At 33.2% G+C, this 19310-nt stretch overlaps 1 pseudogene across 1 annotated transcript; it reads left to right on the top strand.

The window, feature by feature from the left end:
* The first annotated feature begins 861 nt into the window (after positions 1-861).
* On the top strand, positions 862-5740 carry LOC149212345 (uncharacterized; annotated as a pseudogene). Its single transcript, XR_016250763.1, has 3 exons — positions 862-1107; positions 1218-3848; positions 4979-5740. The product of XR_016250763.1 is annotated as an uncharacterized LOC149212345 (transcript).
* Positions 5741-19310: the final 13570 nt, after the last annotated feature.

Here is a 19310-nt window from a genome sequence, read left to right as displayed (position 1 = left end):
TAAAATTTTAAAACGTTCAAAACTCTAATTATAAATAAAAATAAAAATTAAATTTATAAATTCATTAAACATTTAATTTTACAATTACGAATTTAATGATGTTTTATATTTATAATAACCCTTTCTTTATTCATTCAACTTTAATACATTAATTTTATAATTATAATTTTTAACATAATATTATATTACTATACAACTAATATGCTAAAAACTTCCACGGAAGAAATAAACATTATTTTAAACTATATAAAGAAATAATATATATTATTCATGTAATATAATTAAACTAGTTGTTTTTAGTGTAATTTTAAAAAAAAAAATTGAGTTTTTCTGGTCTAATTTTTTTAAAATCCGGAAGCATAAATTTGATGGATAATCCCTACACAATCCATAGGCCCTAGGGATTTTTCAAGAGGCTAAATCCATATATAGAATCAAAAAATAAATTTAAATAACACATCAATATTTCATCTCAAAATTTTCTACCCACCAAAAAACCCATAAAATCACACTATAAACAACTCGATAATTAAATATTTAAAACATTCAAAACTCTAATTATAAATAAAAAACTAAATTTAAATTTATAAATTCATTAAACATTAAATAAAAATTAAAAATTTGTCGACCCACTGTTAAAAAAATTTAAAATTTTGTCAGGACTAGAATTTGAAAAGTTTGTCACCACTATCTTAAAAATTAAAAACTCTGTCACGAATATTGTCCGTCCAAATTCCGAACGCCGATTGTATCGCTATCCAAAAACCTCCTTTCGAGCGACTCGTTCGGAAGAGTTAACCCCTCATTATTTGGTATTTTCCAAGACATTGAACTTACATCCACAACCCCCAAAGGAACATACCAGCAGCTGATTGGTGTTTACCAAGCTGTCTCTGGCGCAAATCCAACGACGATTAGGGTTAAACTTGCAGTCAAGGGCACTTGGTAAAACTCAAAGTCAAGGTCAAGCGCACAAACATATTCAAGTCAGCAGTCTGCAAGTATGGGACCCGAGAAAGCAGAGATGGAGAATGAAGGGGACCTGCAATTGCTCCGAAGCTTCAACGCTCCTGTCAGGCATCTGCACATCTTGACCAAAACTCGAAGGTTCTCACTTTACTCTTCTATCCTTCGACTTTCTGAATTTTGAAAATGACAACCATTGAATAACAATGGAAACTCAGCATACCCAAGGGCCAACAATAAATATCATTCAGGGCCTGCGGAGGAAGCCTGAGACGAAATCATTGCAGGAGACGGATGCCCAACAAATAGGTTGATGCGGGGATTGCACGCATTCTTCATTTATTTGCTGTGAAAAATGAGGTATTCTTGGACATGTTCTCCCTTTCTCAGTCTCCTGTTCATTCTTTCATGTTTGGATTCTGGAATTTGTCTCGATAACCAACAAACACAGGTGATGAAAAACCTGTTGTCCTACACACCCTCATGGACGACTGCAAAGTCTGATAACCCATGTGGATGGAGTGGTGTGAATTGCACTGCCAATGGGAGTAATGTGACTGAGCTTCATATGTCCGGTTTTAAGCTGAGGGGCAATGCTTGGCAGACTATCTGCCAACTTCAAGCCCTTCAAGTTCTTGATGTCTCTGACAATTTGCTGTCAACCCCATCTGATAATGATATCCAGGCTTGCACCAACTTGTTTTCCCTTAACATCAGCTCCAATTTTTTGCCAGGCTTCTCCCTTCCTTCGCTTGCACCGATGCGCAAACTGCAGTTCCTTGATGTCTCTCACAATGGATTGGCAGGGAAATTTGGCCCACAGATTCAGTATTTGACAGACCTCAGAGTGCTCAATTTGACATACAATAACTTCACTGGTCCAATCCCTTCATTTTTAGGAAATCTGACGACTTTAGAAAAAATCGATTTCTCTCAAAATTCTTTTGAGGGTGAATTTCCCAAAGAGCTTGTGCATTGCACCAATCTGACTTATCTAGACCTCAGCTTCAATAGACTGACAGGCCAAATCCCTGATAGTATTAGCAACCTTATCCATTTAGAAACCCTGATTCTGTCATCAAATAATTTAACTGGAATGATTCCTAAAACGCTGGATCGAATTGCCAATTTGGCTCACTTCGCATCAAATAAGAATCAGCTCATTGGAGGAATACCTGTTCAGATAGCTAAGCTCACAAAATTATATTTTCTTGATCTGAGCTACAATGGGTTAAATGGAAGCATTCCTCCACAACTTTCTGCTTTGAGCAACTTGCAGACTCTGGACCTTACAAAGAATTCGCTCACGGGACAGATTCCTCAGAATTTTTCGAGAAAATTGATAAGGTTGCGAATAGGCCAGAATTTTCTTAAAGGAAACATTCCTTTAACAATTGGAAATTGGTCTGGCTTGACATACTTAGAAATGAATGATAACTCACTAGGTGGGCAGATTCCGCGGCTGCTGGGAAATTGTTTCAATCTTCAACTACTTGACCTCGGCCACAATAATTTGTCAGGCTCATTAACCAATCAGCTGCCTTCACTTCGACAGTTGCAAGTGTTGAAGTTGCATAATAATAATTTTGTTGGAAGCATTCCAGATATACTGTCATCTTTCTCTAATTTGTCATATGTCGATTTGAGTGACAATACCCTATCAGGGTCCATACCCTCAAATATTTTCAATCTTTCGAAGCTCCAAAATTTGCGCCTACAGAACAACAAGCTAACAGGAGCGATTCCAAAGACTGTTGGAAGCAGCCAGGTCTTGTTAGAGCTCCAGTTGGGTGGCAACAACCTAACTGGAACAATGCCATGGGAAATTGGCTTCGTCAGAAAGTTGCAAATTCAACTCAATCTCAGCTGCAATTCTCTAGAAGGGGAAATTCCGAGTAGTCTTTCTGGTTTGTACATGCTAGAAATCTTGGATCTTTCCAACAATAAATTGACAGGAGAAGTTCCAGGTTCTTTGATAGCTATGCTCAGTCTCTCACTGTTGAACATCTCAAACAATAGCTTAACAGGCGTCCTTCCAAAATTTCCAAATTCCACAAACGCGTTGATAATTATTGATACAGGAAACCCTGGTCTCTATACTGCTGGGCAAAATGGTTCCGCTCCTGCCGCTTCTGCAAGGAAAAAAATCTCGGCAATTTTGATCATTGGAGTTGCTGTTGCAGGTGCTGTCTTCGCAATTGTGGCTGTTGGATTGTTCATTGTGGCCAGCAGATACTTTCGGCGTGGTGATCAGCAAATGCCAGAAGTGCAACTAGCCCGTAAGATTGAAGGCCATTTTATTCATCCAGATAGTATCCACAGGCTAAGGATTGACTTTGAAAAGGGTGTTGAATCCACTCTGGATCCGGCAAATGTCTTCCTAAAGAACAAGTTTAGTACCTATTACAAAGCTGTCATGCCTTCTGGCATTAGTTATTCAGTGAAGAAGCTCAACTGGAGTGACAAAATTTTCAAATCTGGAAGCTACCGAAAGCTTGGTGCATAACTGGAGAAGCAGGGGAAGCTAAGGCATCCCAACATCCTGACACCCTTGGAACATGTTCTAGACACAGATTCTGCTTACCTTTTCTACGAATATGTTCATAAAGGCAGCCTCTCAGAATTCCTTCACACTAGTAATGTTTCTGTATTGGATTGGCCATCTCGTTGCAGCATTGCCATAGGTGTAGCGCAAGGTTTGGCTTTTCTACATGGGTGTCAGCATCCAATCTTCCACCTTGATCTCACTACCAAAAACATTCTCCTGAAGTCTTTAACAGAGCCACAAATAGGTGATATTGAGCTTTGCAAGATTGTTGATCCTTCCAAGAGCACAGGGAGTATTTCTGCAATTGCTGGTTCAGTTGGATACATCCCTCCAGGTATGCTCTAGCTACTCATTTATGCCAAAACAGTAAATGTTGCAGAACATAGTGTTTTATAGTTATTTTTAGCTGTATAAGATAGACCATACTGCAAAATTTCTCACAATTATAGCTCATTACGATTGTAGAGATGCTTCAGTAAATAGAAGTTATGACTGTCAAATTACTGAAGCCAGCAGGATGTATAGGAATGTCTTATACAAAAGTTCTTTCTTACTAAGGGTTTTGACCTGTTTTTTCTATTTATTTTTTTTATATCTTTTAAAGCATGGATATCACATTGCGACTTTTTCGTCAGTGAATTATGTTCTCAAGATGGAGATTAGGACTTGTAAAGTTCAATATTTGTATAATTCATAGTTTATCCTTGTCTGGTACAAGAGCCAAATTGCTTTTGGATATTTGAAAATTCTCCATATTTTCATTATGGGCTATAAGTTGCTGCATATTAGTTGTTTTAGTCAAAGTTTTGATTACAAGAAGATAGGTCAATTTTTACACACCAGTGAAACAAGATTGAGTAGATTCGGGCAGTCAAATCGACCCATCTCTGAAACAAGTGTGAGTTTGTTTGTTTGGGCCAAACTTGGTCAAATCTTGTCAAAATGTGTGAGTTTGACTAATTAACTCATTGAGTTTGACCGAATTTCACCTTCTTGGTAGATTTTAATAGTATTTGCCTATTTAAGTATAGATTTTTTACCAGCCAAGTTTGTCCTGAGTTTCTCCTGAGTCCAAGTCATACTCTTACTCTTAGGCTTTGTTGAGTGGCTTCCAGGTCTACTGAAATACGATCCCTTGTCTCAAAGTCAATTAAATCGCTTGTCTCAATTTTTTTCCTTCCTTTGATGATTCTCCTTTATGTAATATGTGTTGTATACTAAATTTTTTGACTTCATTTTAGATTTTCCTCACCTTGAGATCCATGCTACTTTACATTTTTCAAATGTCATACTTTTGTGTGCATGGAAGCTGTGTATATGTCTCAACATATTTAGCAGGCGTAGTAGGAATACAGTCAGCAAATCTACTTATTTCAAATTCGACTCTCTCTTTACTTCAGCCTGTGCAATTGGGAGCAGATAAGGTTTTGTATTGATTTTGGTGCTTATTGAATATGTTTGCAGAATATGCATACACTATGAGGGTGACGGCTGCTGGTAATGTCTATAGCTTTGGCGTCATTTTGCTAGAGTTACTGACTGGAAGGACTCCCATCACCAGTGGAATGGATCTTGCAAAGTGGGTTCAGTCAACTCTCTCAGGGGAGGAAACATGGGAACAAATTCTTGACACAGGAATCAGAAACTTTTCCGTCCAAATACAGAATGAGATGATCGCAATGCTGAAAGTAGCTCTCAGTTGCGTTAGCTCATCCCCAGAGTCGAGACCCAAAATGAGAAATGTAGTGGGAATGCTCCAGATGGTCAGGCAAGTTGCAGAATAAGGTTTTACTTCATTCAACAATATATGGATGCGATTTTACTTCCCTACAATATAGGAGTGGGAACAGGGTATCCTGTTTTATCTTTTAAGGAGACTAAATCTGTATAGTATTGTCAATATGATTAGGATTCACATGAATTCAGACATGGATATATGAGGTAGTTAAAATGTTGGTATTTTTTGCTCAGGTTAGCGTAGTTATGCAGTAAAGTGCTTATGCTAGATGATCATGGTTCATATCATGAATCTAGTATACTTCCAAGCACAAATGTATAAATATATGTGTTTCTGATTTGATTAACGGAGAAGTTATTGTCTTCATTGGCATTCAACCAAAATATCAGTTAAAGGTAGCAAGTTTATAGAATGCTTGTGGCTTTCAAACATGGTCCTGGCTTGTGGCTAAATCATGGTAATTCAAGAACACAGTCTACTTGACTATAGACATGTATCATTCAAGTTGGTTGTAGGTTAGTGTATTATTTCCTTGCTAGTTATAATATTGTGAATGGGTTCTACCAAATGAAACTTTGAAATGAATGTAGTTGCCATCAAGTTCTTAAGAGTGGATCAACTAAGCCATGAAACATGAACATTGTCTAGTGAATTTTCCACACAATTTTTTTATCTCTTGGTCAGAGAAGCAGTTTTCAATTGGACATTAAATCTTCTGGCTTGATTTACATTTCTACAAACTCGAACATATTTTTGCAGTTAGCTTAAAGGACTTGGGATCTCCAGTAGTGAGGCTTGCCTTTCTACCCTGCAACTACGAATGCCCATATTGTTGCAGATTAGGCCATAGAACAATGGGCTTACTGAATGATTAAAAGATCTTACTGAAATCAATCTGAAGTCTCATAATCATTTTATTACTTCATGTTTTTCCTTCATCTTTGTGAAGGTATCTAGCTTTTCACTTCTACTTGGACTGCTATGAATTAAATCCCTACTTGGACTGCTATGAATTAAATCCCTACTTGGACTGCCATGAATTAAATCATAAGCGGTTGGACTGTAATGATTGAAAAGTTATAAGCCGAGAGTGCAGAACTGCCGAACTCCCGAGCCACGATGACAATGTTGATGTTGGTGCTTGTAAGCACGGAGTTATGTTAAACCCCTAGGTTTCACCAACTCGGGAAAAAACGTCTTCGCAATTACAAAGCTTTATGCCGATTAAATACCTGAAGGAAATCCATGGTCTGTATTGCAAATTTTCCTCTATAATACTTAAAATTAATTCAATAATAAACTTCATTTTTCATAATTATTATATAAATGTTATTAATAATTTTATTAATCATATTGTTATAATATTACAATATTAACGTTATTCGTATTATTATTACACTTATTATTATTTATTATCATTAACATTATTAATGACGTTATTATTTTTATAATAATAATGTTGTCACTGTTATTAGCATTATCACCATTTATATCAAATAGAATAACCTAATTAACTTAAATAGAATTTGTCTACCACTTTTGCTTTACATCAAATAGAATAACCTAATTAACTTAAATAGAATTTGTCTATGGGAATTAGTTGATAGCAAGTTTATGGGTTATTCATTTTTAATATTTCTGTTCAAGTATGAAATTATTAAATGTATGGGGAAGTACAGGGAAGAGGGTATGGGGAGTGTTTCTATAATTTAATGTATGGAGAAGTACATGGAAGAGAGTATGGGGAGTGTTCCTAAAATTATAAGAGGAAAATAAAAAATCACATTTTCATAGTTTATTAATTTTAAGATATGAAGTCTGTGAAATTATATTTTTATTAGGTAAATGTAAAAATATAAATATAAATTTAAAGATACAATGAATTTATTATTGAAAATTCCATCCATTGATTTAGACAAGATGATGAAAATATGTTAGTGTATTTAATTTATGCCCATCAAATTAAAATTTTAATTAAAAAGCGATCAATCTACAAAAATTCAATAAAATGAATGCTTATCGATGTAAAAAGTAATGCAATAATAAAATGTTTATTAACCATTTGGTTCCCCTAATTTACCATCAGAAATCTTGCATTTAATTTTATATATTCTATAGTAATGAACAACTAGATATCATGCAAAAAGGGAACAAAGAACATTAACAAGTAACCACTTTGAACATGTTTTTATTTTTTATTTTTATCTAAATAAAGATCAAATTGGAGATGCCTTTAAACACTCTTTTGCTTTATTCTATTGTAACCTCTAAGCCATGAGTGATTTTTCATTACCTCAATAATCATGGTTGATACCAATTGCAAAAAAAAATCCATATAAGTTAATCAAATAAATACTTACATGTAGATTTATTAAACTCAAGTTAGCCCCAAATATATACTAAAAGCATATCCTCCTATAGAGTTATTAAATTCAAGTTAGCCCAAAATATCCACCCAAAGCATACCTAGGAAGATAAAACCTTCTAATACTTCATTTTCAAATGGAAGGGGTTCCTTGAACATCTTAGAGTGTACTTATAGACCTTTTGGAAAACATTCTTACTCAAAAAACTCCATCTACATTGCCATTAAACTCAACACCTACCTTAACTGGATGCCACTCATTACATAAACACACAAACCACCTATAATTGTCAACCTCGGACGATCTATCAGTGGTTTCTTTAATGATCATATAAGTTGTTTCTTTAGCAATCATATATAAAAATGTGTACCATCTTCAAATATAAAATTGTGTAGCATCTTCAAACTCCAATATAATAAATCCCTTGATATAAAAAAACAAATCACAATTGAATTCTTTAAACAGGACATCCTTGCCTTAGTTAGCCTTAGCTATTCATATTATGAATATTTGGTTCTTTTAGTGATCATTTTAGTTTTTTTAGTGGTCATATAATAACATGTACCATCTTCAAACTCCAATCTAATAAAGCCCATGACGTAGAAAAATTGAAAGTTAAATTCTTCAAACATGGCATCACTCCCTTAGCTATTCATATCGTGAATATTTTGAAATTACATTGTTGTCTTTTATATTTAGCTTTCCTCCATTTTAGATATTTGTTTCATTCATCCCATTTACAAGTAAGGTGATTATAATAAGCATAATTATTTGACTATTATGATAGAATATATTATGATCAATTCAATTGAGTTTATATAAGCTGGTTGAGAAGAATATTGTCATCCTCCTTTCAAAGTTTAATACTCGAAAGTAATATGTTGAATTCATACTAAGTATATTTTTGTAATGGCCTTGATCCCTAAAGAATATATTATCCTTGTTTATGTGTTGGGGTGTAGGATACTTAGTTACATGGAGAAAAAAGAAATACGCTATGATCAAATTTCTTGCCCCACGTCTGATAACTTCATCTCCAAATAGATATATAGAAAAAAGATGTGGTTAAAGTTTGAGTAGGTTTTATAAGTAATTGTCTTCCTTGTCACCATATTTTATACTAACAACCTGTTGTATGGTTCAACAACCCCCCCATTGATTATATTAATAATTAGTATTGTATTAATAAATGGGGACCCTTTTAAAAAAAATAAAAAAACTTAGTAGATAAAAGCTTACCTTTTGAAACCATTCGGAATAAAACCTTGGATAAACTTAAAATATCAAACCAAGTTACTTTGTGACTAGGCATTCTCGCTTTATCGCAAATCGCAAGATTCGAAATAACAAAGGTTAATCGTGAGTCGGAATCTGCGAAATGCAATAAAAGAAACCCATGTATAAGACCCAAGGTAGTATTGAGCTTTTTATAAAACTTAAGGCTTAAGATATTCCTTAAAGTATTTATTGCAATCACATTGCGACTTTTATAAGGGCACAAACATGCAAACCATAAGAAGTTGTGAATTGCGATGTGGTCTAGACCCGACAGACTAATAAAACTGTTATAAACTTCAATCAGGTCCAATATATCATATATATCTGTTTTAATGGAATAATCTTCCGCATAAAGGAATCACACTCGAAAAAAGTAAAAGGCATGCCACTCATCACAAATCGCAAAACACCAAAGCAACTTTGAATTGCTCTATTCATGATCACTGATATTGCGATTTGCGATATTGCGATTTTCGATTTTGCGATATTGTGATATTCCGATTCATCGCAATCCCATGATCGGCGTCACACATATTGCATACCAATTTGAAATATCATTTAGAAACTTGTGATGTGATGTTTTGATGAGTCATAAAGGAAGACAAACATAGGCCTTAATGAGTAATTGATAAAGTTTAATTGCATTTACTTGTTAACAGCTAGAGAAGATTTATATCTTTTTATCTATATTCAAAATAAAAGCTTCATCCTTACGTTCTTTCAGAATTTAATGTGTTATTTTATTTCCGCTTTCATTGTCGCTCTATGTTTTATCCTGTTTTCTCCATTACCCGAATTTCAGGAAATTTCTAAAGGAAACAGAGCTTGGAAAAATGGTTAAGAAAGGAAACAAGATTGCATAGGCTACTGCGTCTGAGGATTCAGACATCCTTCGACTCTTCTTTGATACCACATGCAATAAAGATGGCGAGACCACATCATGAGAGGCAATGTATAATTTGCTGGAGGAAGAAAACCCAAAGACCTTGGAAACTTAAACAACATCAGAAGCCGAGGACTCATCCGAGGCTTCTTATTTTGAAGAAGCATGTTCTTTCTTGCATAAGATAGCTGCAAGGCCGAAAAGCTTACCATACATAGATATGGTAAGATGGATTATTGATAATGTGGACATTTTAGATAGAACATTAAGAAATTCCAGATATGAAGTCATGGGGTCATTTAAACCAGACAATTTACTCTGAATGTACCATCTACCAGAGCCACAGAAGCTCTATGATAAAGCTTTTATTGAGTAGTTTGAAAAATAAAATGAAGATCCGATGGACGTCATGCAGAATTGGAGGTCTGGCTCCAACAAGTTTAGGAGGGAGAATACTGGTATGTACCCAATTGCACCTCTGTCAGGCACGCATAATTTAGTAGCTTCAATGTTGTGTAGGATATTTGGAAAGGCTAATACTACCAAGTTTTCTATTGAATGGGTTCCATTGATTGATGTGGTTGTTAATGCTATAATTGTGAACTAGAGCAATATTTTGTTGAACAATTTGGCTATGGCCATTACAGAATACATGCGCAATATAATTATCTCCACTCGGGTTATCCCTTCCTTTTACATGAGTGCTTATGTCATGGATGCTATATGTTTTTGTTCACATTTTCCAAACATGGGCTGGAAATGGACTCTACAGGATCCTACTCCCATCCATGTTTATCATAAAGTTTTGTGGGAATCATAGTTTAGCTCCCATTTTTATAAAATTTGTCATGGCATTATGTTGCCAATTTACCAGACCATTTTTTATAAGAAAGCCCCCAAGCTATCAGAGGAAGCAAAGATAGACATCTTGTCGGTGGCAAGATGGTTTGGTGAGGAATTATTTACTTATATAAGAGTTTTTGGGAGTATTGCAGCTCTGCATGTTCTTCCATATTATATTCCTAATAAATTATTGGCAGGAGAGATTAAATATCAAACAGTGGGGGATGGTATTACCAAAACCTTCAAAGAACAGAAGAAATCCATCTGGCCGACCTTCCCTTTGCAAAGTGGTGCTTTCACGTTACATGATATTGGGCACGCGACAAAAGAGATACAGAGCATCACATCTCTAAATCTGGCAACCATGCCAGACAAACAGTATGACCCGAACAAGGTCGTCAAGAATTTCACTGTTATGGTCAAATTCAGAGAATTTGTTCATGAGGACGACCCTAAGAAGGACACAAAGAAAAATGTTGAAGAAAAGGCTAAAAAGGCCTCCGTTGAGGAACACATAGAGACTGGCTCTTCACAGGTTCAAACAGAAAAGATCAAAGTCATTGATTTGGATTAGGAATGGGAGAAATTTAATAAAAATCTCCAAATGCCACAAACAGAGACAAGTATTGAAGGAACTTCTGGATTTCAGACTCCACAACACACTCAGCAGGTTATAAACCCAAAAACAACAACACAAGGATTTATAACTACTCAAGATATTCAAATCATCCCAGCACACCCAACTTCAGAAATTGTTTTAAAGGTTGAGGAAATACCCCCACTGGACATATTCTGCAACCCAACACAATAAAGAGGCAAAGGAAGAAAATGAAATTAGATGCATAAACAACGATAACTCTTGGAAGAGAATCAATGGAGGTAGTTGGAAAGACACCCCCATTGATCCATCACAAAACCTTACAAAACTATCATAATTTGCAGGCACCTATGCAACTGAAACAATTGATAAGGCATCAGAAGTTTGACTTTTTCTTAAAGAAAAAGAAGAAATAGTTCACTTGTTAGAACAACAACTTGAACAAGAGAGATAGAGCACCAATAGGCAAGCGGAAATGCAAATGGTACAGCGTCAGAAAGAATTTGAGCAAATGATATTACAACATCAGAGAGACATCGCAAAGAAGGACCCACAAATTCATCAAATGCAGACTGTAAGGAATAAATTCAAATAACTCCCTCAAATAGAATAATTCATTAAAGAGACACTGGAACTAAACTTTCTATTGTCATAGAAATAGGAAATATTCTACCAAAAAATCTCTTTAATCAATCCCTATTGTGAAACAAGTGATAAATTAACCAATCAAGTGTTTGATGAGGGATTAGAATATGAAGAGATCAATAGGAGGATTTCAAATTTTATTTCCTGGCAAGAATCTGAAGAACATAGAAAATTCGATCTGCCAAGATCGAGGAGTCCCAGAAGGATATTTTATTCACAGATTGGGACATACAGTTGAAGCAAGTAGAGAGGGCAACAACAAGAGTAGCTAGTACAACAAATAATATAATTGAGGTTGTGAACGAAAACCTTCATACTGCCAATCTCGCCAAGAAATGCAAGTCGGAAGCTCCTCCAGACATCAAACAGTTGGAGAAATAGTGGAAAGAGACTGCCAAAACGCAAGTTGAGGAAATCAAACAACTATCTAAGCTTGACTGTGAAACCTACTGGTAGTCTCTAGTGAAACCACACAGTCAACGGATGACTCTACGCTGTCTAACCAATTCTACCCAAAAGATGGTGCCACCACTCACTGATGTTGTATTCATGGGACAATTAAGATCTATAATTGGCCAGCCACCCCAGGTGAAGCCAAAGGTATATATCTGCGAACTCAAGGACCGAATGGCCGACTAGAACCATTCAATTTGAAGAAGCTTATCATCATTTTATTTTCTATTTTAGTTGTTATTTTACTTATTTAGAGGGAGGTTGTTTGAAACCTCCTTAGCTTTTTATGTAATAATCTATTTTTGATACATAATTTGTATTATTTAAATGTCTCTCATGCATTTAGAGAGGGGTCCATAATTTTATCAGAAACACTTTGCAAAGGCTTGCACTTTTGTACTTTTGTGACTATCTTGATGAGATAATTGGAACAAGATCTTGATTTTCTTAGAGATTGAAGCATACTCTACTGAATTTGCACTTTTGTACTCTTAGAGTATATTTAGTTGAAAAGAAGCAGATCAATATTGCTGACCTCATGAGTAGGACCTTTCATATCTGGTACTTCTATCTTTATGATTGTGTTTTGTTTATGAATTAGCAGTAATCTTTCTTATATTGTGTTATGTATGAAATCTGAGTTATAGTTTGACATTAAAACACTTTTGTATAAATGTTTTAGTTGTAATTCCCTATTGAATATATGAGCAATTGATATATGCGATATAGTTTCCACAATTATTTTGCCTAACTATTTAGTCAAAATAATTATCATTAACAATTTCTTCTCTTATAGCAATTGAATGATCTTTATTACCTTTTGCTTTAAGATATCTTTGTAGATCGCATGATTTAAGTTATTCTCGGGTATATATTAAGATATATGTTAGAATAGATAGTTGCATGTGTTTGATTGTTTAAATTAGATCATTTTTAGTTAAGCCATTTCCCATTATACCTTATATCAATCCAACACCATCATCATATCAATTCTTGATGGGAAACTGGTATCATTATCCCCATTCGGAGCCACCATACCAAACAGAAAAGGAGCTACTTCCAAGGTTCGAACCAGGTGGTTATCCCCCATGTTGTTGCAACATAATTCTGGGGCTTCAACATTTTGGCGCTAGAAGGAGGGCCATGATTGTGAATGGAAAACATAACTGATCATAAATAAAAAAAATCCATCCTAAGATTCGCTCCCCCTCTAGATCTCCTCCAATTTCTAGATCCCCATCTAGAACCATAATCTCAAGATCAAAATTTGAGCAAACCTCTCAAAAATCTCCTAGTGAATCTTAGAGAATACCTTCTTCGGACTACAACCCTGAATCCCTAGAAGTTCAGACTTTGATAGAGAAGTTAGAGTAAATCTCTATTTCAACTGAAAAGCCTGCAACATCTCAGTCATTTGAAGGAAGTATTTCCTCTGTTCTACAACCAAGACGGATGTTGACCCATTTTCAAAGTGAGAAGATTGGAGTTCTTTCTTTTGAATTTCATGTTTCTTCTTTCCAAAAGAAAAATGAGGAATCTTAATCACAAACATCCACTAGTGAGGTTTTATCACATTCTTCACCTCAAACCCCTCATTCCCTCCACTCATTCCAACAACTTCCATTCTAACTACTGGCGCTAGTTCTTCTAGTCCAAGCACCCAATCTGCCTCTTCTTCAACTCAAACTCCACTCATAACCTCGTCAACTCAAACCCCTTCTATCGTCTCATCCACTCAAAATCCAGTGGTAGGTCAACAATGACAACAATTGCGAGTACAACCATGGAATAATCCCATTGTTGTAGCAATGGCATCTCCTCTTCACCCCTTCCTAAGAATCGTAAAAGATGGTTGCCCAAATATAATCCTGATGATGGACTACTAGTTGAGGAACATCTAACAATGTAAACTTTGAAACGGGAACTATAAACTCAAAATGGAAACTCTGGCCAAAAAACTCGTAAAAATATAAAAAACAGTGCTAAAAACGAAAAGTGTTGATGCTGGAATAACATCTTTTTTTTCTAGGGTAAATTTTCAACATGTTTTAAAAATGGCGGTGAAAACCAATTTTTTGTGCAAGAATTGTCCAAAAAACACCCTCAAAACGAAAAGTGTTGACGCTGAGATAACACTTTTTTTTTTCAAGGGTAAAATTTTCAACATTTCAAAATAATGGCGTAAAATATTTTATCATGACCCCAAAAAACATTAAAATTAAAAAAAATTAATGAAAACATAAAATAAAATAAAAAAATTAAAACAATGAAAAAACACAAAGCAAAAAAAAAGGTTAAAAAAACAAAAAAACAAAACATAAATTAAAATATATACTAAAAAAAAAATCAATCATAAAAATGTAAAACAAAATTAACCATAAGAATTAAAAAACTAAAAAATAAAAATAAAAATTATAAACAAATAAATAGTAAAAAACACATTTCAAAAAAAACATAAAAAATCTTGTAAACCATTAAAAAAATTGGCAAAAGGAAAAAAAAATGGAAAAGAAAAAAAACATTAATAAAAACTATAAAATTAAATAGGTAAAAATAGAAAAATTTAAAAAACATTAAAAAAACTAAAATAAAAAATAAAAAATAAACTAGATTTAAAAAAAAATGAAAATTAACAAAAAAAAAAAAAAAAAAATTCTACTAGATTAAAATGTTGATTACTAAAAAACAAATATAAAAAAGACAAAAAGAAAAAAAAAATTATCTCATAAACCATAAAAAAATTATTAAAATTTTTTAATTATTTTTAAACAATTTTTTTTTTATTTTTATTTTTTAATTTATTTATTTATTTATTTTTTACAAAAAATCTCATTAAAAAATTTAATTTTTTTTATACAAATTTAATTAATTTATTTATTTAAAATTTCAAAAATTAAAAAAAATATATTTAAAAAAAAAATTATTAAAAAACTAACGTATTAAATTTTTTTTCGAAAAAAAAAAAAACTAGTGCCCTTGCGCTCGCCCGCCGCCCGTGGTGGCACGACCCTGGGCGGAGGGCCTGCACGCCCAGAATCGCCTCCCTCCCCCCTTGCCCGACACCCGTGGTGGTGCGACTCTGGGCCACGCAGGCCCTCTGCCCAGGGCCGTGCCACCACGGGCGACGGAGGGGCACTGTGTATTTTTTTTTTTTGAAAAAAAATAAATAAATACGTTAAAAAAATCAAATTATTTTAATAATGTTTTTAATTTTTTAATATTTAAAATTTAAAATTTTAAATGTTTTAATTTTTAATAAAAAAATAAAATTGTTTAAATTTTTTTTGTTTTAAATTTTCTACTATTTTTTTTTGTTTTAAATTAAAAAAAATGTGTTTACATTTTTTTTTTTTTTTAATTTTTAATAAATTTTCTTTCTATAAATAAAAAAATTTGTTTAAATTTCTTTTTTAATTTTTAATAATTTTTTTTAATTAAAAAAAAATAATTTTTTTTAATATCTATATATATATATATATATATATATATATATATATTAAATACTTATTTCTTTAAAACTTCAAATGCTTTTTGTTTTTTTTGGTTTTGTTTTGTTTTTTTTGAAAAGAAATATATATTTTTAAAATTTTGTTTGTTTTCTTGTTTGGTTAATTTTTATTTTATTTATTTATTTATTTATTTTTTAATCTAGTTTGTTTTTGTTTTTTTGGTTTTTTTTCTCCTTCTCTCTAGTTTTTTTTTTTGTTTTTTTTTTACTTACTTACTTAATTTTATATATATTTCTTTTAATTTTGTTTTTTTTTTTGCAAATTCTTTTATGGTTTATGAGATAATTTATTTTTTTAAACATGTTTTATTTTGTTTTTTTGTCCTTATATATATATATATATATATATATATCCTTTTTTTTTTTTTAATTATGATTACTTAACGAATTTTCAAGTTGTTCTATTTTTTTTTTTTTTTTTTTTTTTTTATATATATATATATATATATATAACATAAAAAAAATAAAAAATAGAACAACTTGAAAATTCGTTAAGTAATCATAATTAAAAAAAAAAAAAGGATATAATAAATTTTAAAGTGTGAAAAGTAAGTCCTCTAAAAAAAAGGCAAGCTGCATCAGCACGTTTCAAAATCAGCATGAAAATCATTAACATTTAAAAACAAATATTTATATTTGATACATAAGAAAATTTAAAGTGTCAAAAATATGCTAAAAAAAAAAAGAATTGTATTCTGCATTACCACTTTTCAAAATCGGGTCATATTTTTACTACCCCTACGAAATGGGTAATTGTATCGGTTATTTAAATTGTCAAAAACTATGCTCTAAAAAAATGTGTGTTCTACATCGCCCCTTTTCAAAATCAGGTCAATTTTTTGCTATCTCTATAAAACGGGTAATAGTATCAGTTCCTGTTTCAAAGTTTACGTTGTTATCTCCATAACTATATGTTGGCCATCAATTTAAACAGAGTCGATGAAGAAGACTGTGTAGTCTGATTATTTCAATATACTCTTACAGGATCAACAGGATCCTGGTACTTTTTGTTACCCTCTCGCTCCATAAATAGCTGGGATATGTTTGAAGAGCAATTCATAACTAAGTTTGGATATGATAGAGCCATTGCATCATTCATCAATGAATTGTCTAATCTAAAGGCTAAAAGGGAAGAAAGGGTCAAAGATTTCAACTCTAGATTCAACAAACTACTCAATATAATTCCAACTATGTTAGCACCTCGTATTGATGTTCAAATTGAGTGGTACATATCTTCCCTTCCTTCCAATATAGCCATATTTGTATATAGAGTGAATTTGGTCACATTAGCCATGTCTGTAGAGAAATTCATAATTGCTTTTGAAAAGAAGACCTCTTAGGAAGACAAAAAATCTAAAAAAGTCTCTTTAAAAGATGACTCTAAAAAGAAAGTCCCAAAAGATCCTTTTGATCTTGAAGGCCTTCAGAAAGTACTGAAAACCATGTCTAACGGAATCGTTGAAATGAAGAAACAAGTTGTCGAATCCTCTTCTGCTAAAAAAACCTTTCAGATCTTTTAGGAGGAATCAATCTTCTAGTTCTCAGCCACCAAATACCATATCTAACACCGTGTCTGACTTAGAAGAAGATGGAGAGTAAAACACAATGACCGATGAAGAAATTGAAGAAGAAGAAGTAGTCGAACTAAATGGGATGTGGGACTTTATCCTTCCTATTGAAGAAGAACAAGAAGCTTTACCCATTAGCACCAGAAGCAAAGGGCCTGCTGATACGACTCCGTCAAATCAAAAGCAAAAAACTCCAAATCCTGCTGCTAAGGAAAAAGCAATCAGCAAAAAGTCTTCTCCTAAGGCTTCACAGCCAAATCCATCCTCATCAAATCTTCCATCTACATCAAAAACCCTGGTAGTTACTGATACCATGGAGTATAACATTTTCAAATACATGAAGAAGACTAGGGCCAATATTTCACTACATGAACTTAGAAAATTGAAGCAACAATAGAAAATACAACTTAGATAACTAAATGAATTCCTTCTTTGTCCCTACTTGTTGCTGTTGTATCTCAAGCTACTAAAGGCATGGGTAAATCCCCCACTTATGCAAAAAAATTTGACCCTACAGATGCCATCCGAATCGATGACAGATCTCTCTCACACACGCCTCCTTTCCTCTTAACCTATGAAATTTTCAATAGGAACCTTCATACTTGTTTGATTGACTCAGGAGCCTCTTCTAATATAATGCTGACAATAGTTTGTGCTAAGTTGAATGTCACTCCTCAAAAGTTTGTTGTTCACATAGTACAACTTGACAGAACCAAGGTAAAGGTCTTAAGGGAAATAAATTCAGTTAGCATTCGACTTTCCTCAAATCCCAAAGTCTATCAAATAATTGATATATTGGTCATTGACATTCTTGAATTCTATGGTCTAATTCTAAGTAGAGACTGGTCTTAAAAACTCCATGGATACTTTGCTATAGGCTGGCCTCACATGTGGCTGCCATATAATGGAAAACTAAATAATATTCGAGCTGACTGAGAGAAACACATCAAACATACAATGACTAAATTTGAAGGTGATAATGAGCCGGTGGCATTCAATAATAACATTATTGGGAATTACTCAACTAAGTCATTTTTAGGGAACTTTAAAGCACATGAATCTCCCTTTCTAGATAATGTTGTCACCTCACAGATTCAAAATTTCTCACAGACAGATGCTTCCAAGTGTAAAAGTTTTGTAAATAAACTTGTAGTTAATACTTTATTTTGGACTTTATACTTTGATGGTTCCAAATCTAATGATGGTGTAGGAGCTAGTTGCATTTTAATCAGCCCAGAAGGAGAAAAAACCATGTTAGCTTGTAGATTAAAATTCGAATGTACAAATAATACCACAGAATATGAGGCATTAGTTCAAGGATTATACAAAGCAATTTGCCTCGACATCAAATATTTGTAGGTTTTTGGAGACTTAGAAATTTTCCTTAAATAGGTAAGAAATATTATTCAATGCCTTTTTGGACATCTTAAGCATTGTCAATCACTAGTCCAGGATCTTACATCACATTTTTTGGCATTTAATATTTCTCCTGTACCTAGACTGCAAAATTCCAGTGCCGATTTGTTAGCTAATGTTGCATCAAAACTCATACCATCTGAGGATTATAGTCTGGATAGGTTTTCCATTGAGTTAATTTTTAGACCATCCGTTCCTGACAATGTCACTAATTCGTGAGTCTTCAACGATGATGATGATATTGTAAATTTTCTAACATCAGATGGGTCATACAATGACCAAATCATAGATGAAAATGATCATGACCTTTAGTTAAAGCAGAACGCTAATGAAAATCCAATACCTAAATTTGTAGTCAAATTAGAAGATCTTTATGATGTCAAAGACAGATTTAAGAAGGTAACTAATGCCAAAATCCAAAGCTCAACCCTGAGATTTGAATTAGTAAACCTTGGATTTGATGACAAGCCTCAGAACATTAACCTAGGTTTAGGTTTATC

The sequence above is a fragment of the Pinus tabuliformis genome, chromosome 1_1 (assembly GCF_031772625.1).
Source record: "Pinus tabuliformis cultivar Carrire ecotype Pingquan chromosome 1_1, CPIR1, whole genome shotgun sequence".
Classification (NCBI taxonomy): domain Eukaryota; kingdom Viridiplantae; phylum Streptophyta; class Pinopsida; order Pinales; family Pinaceae; genus Pinus; species Pinus tabuliformis.
Note: the sequence above shows the minus strand (reverse complement) of the source record. Positions and strands in the feature narration are given on the sequence as shown.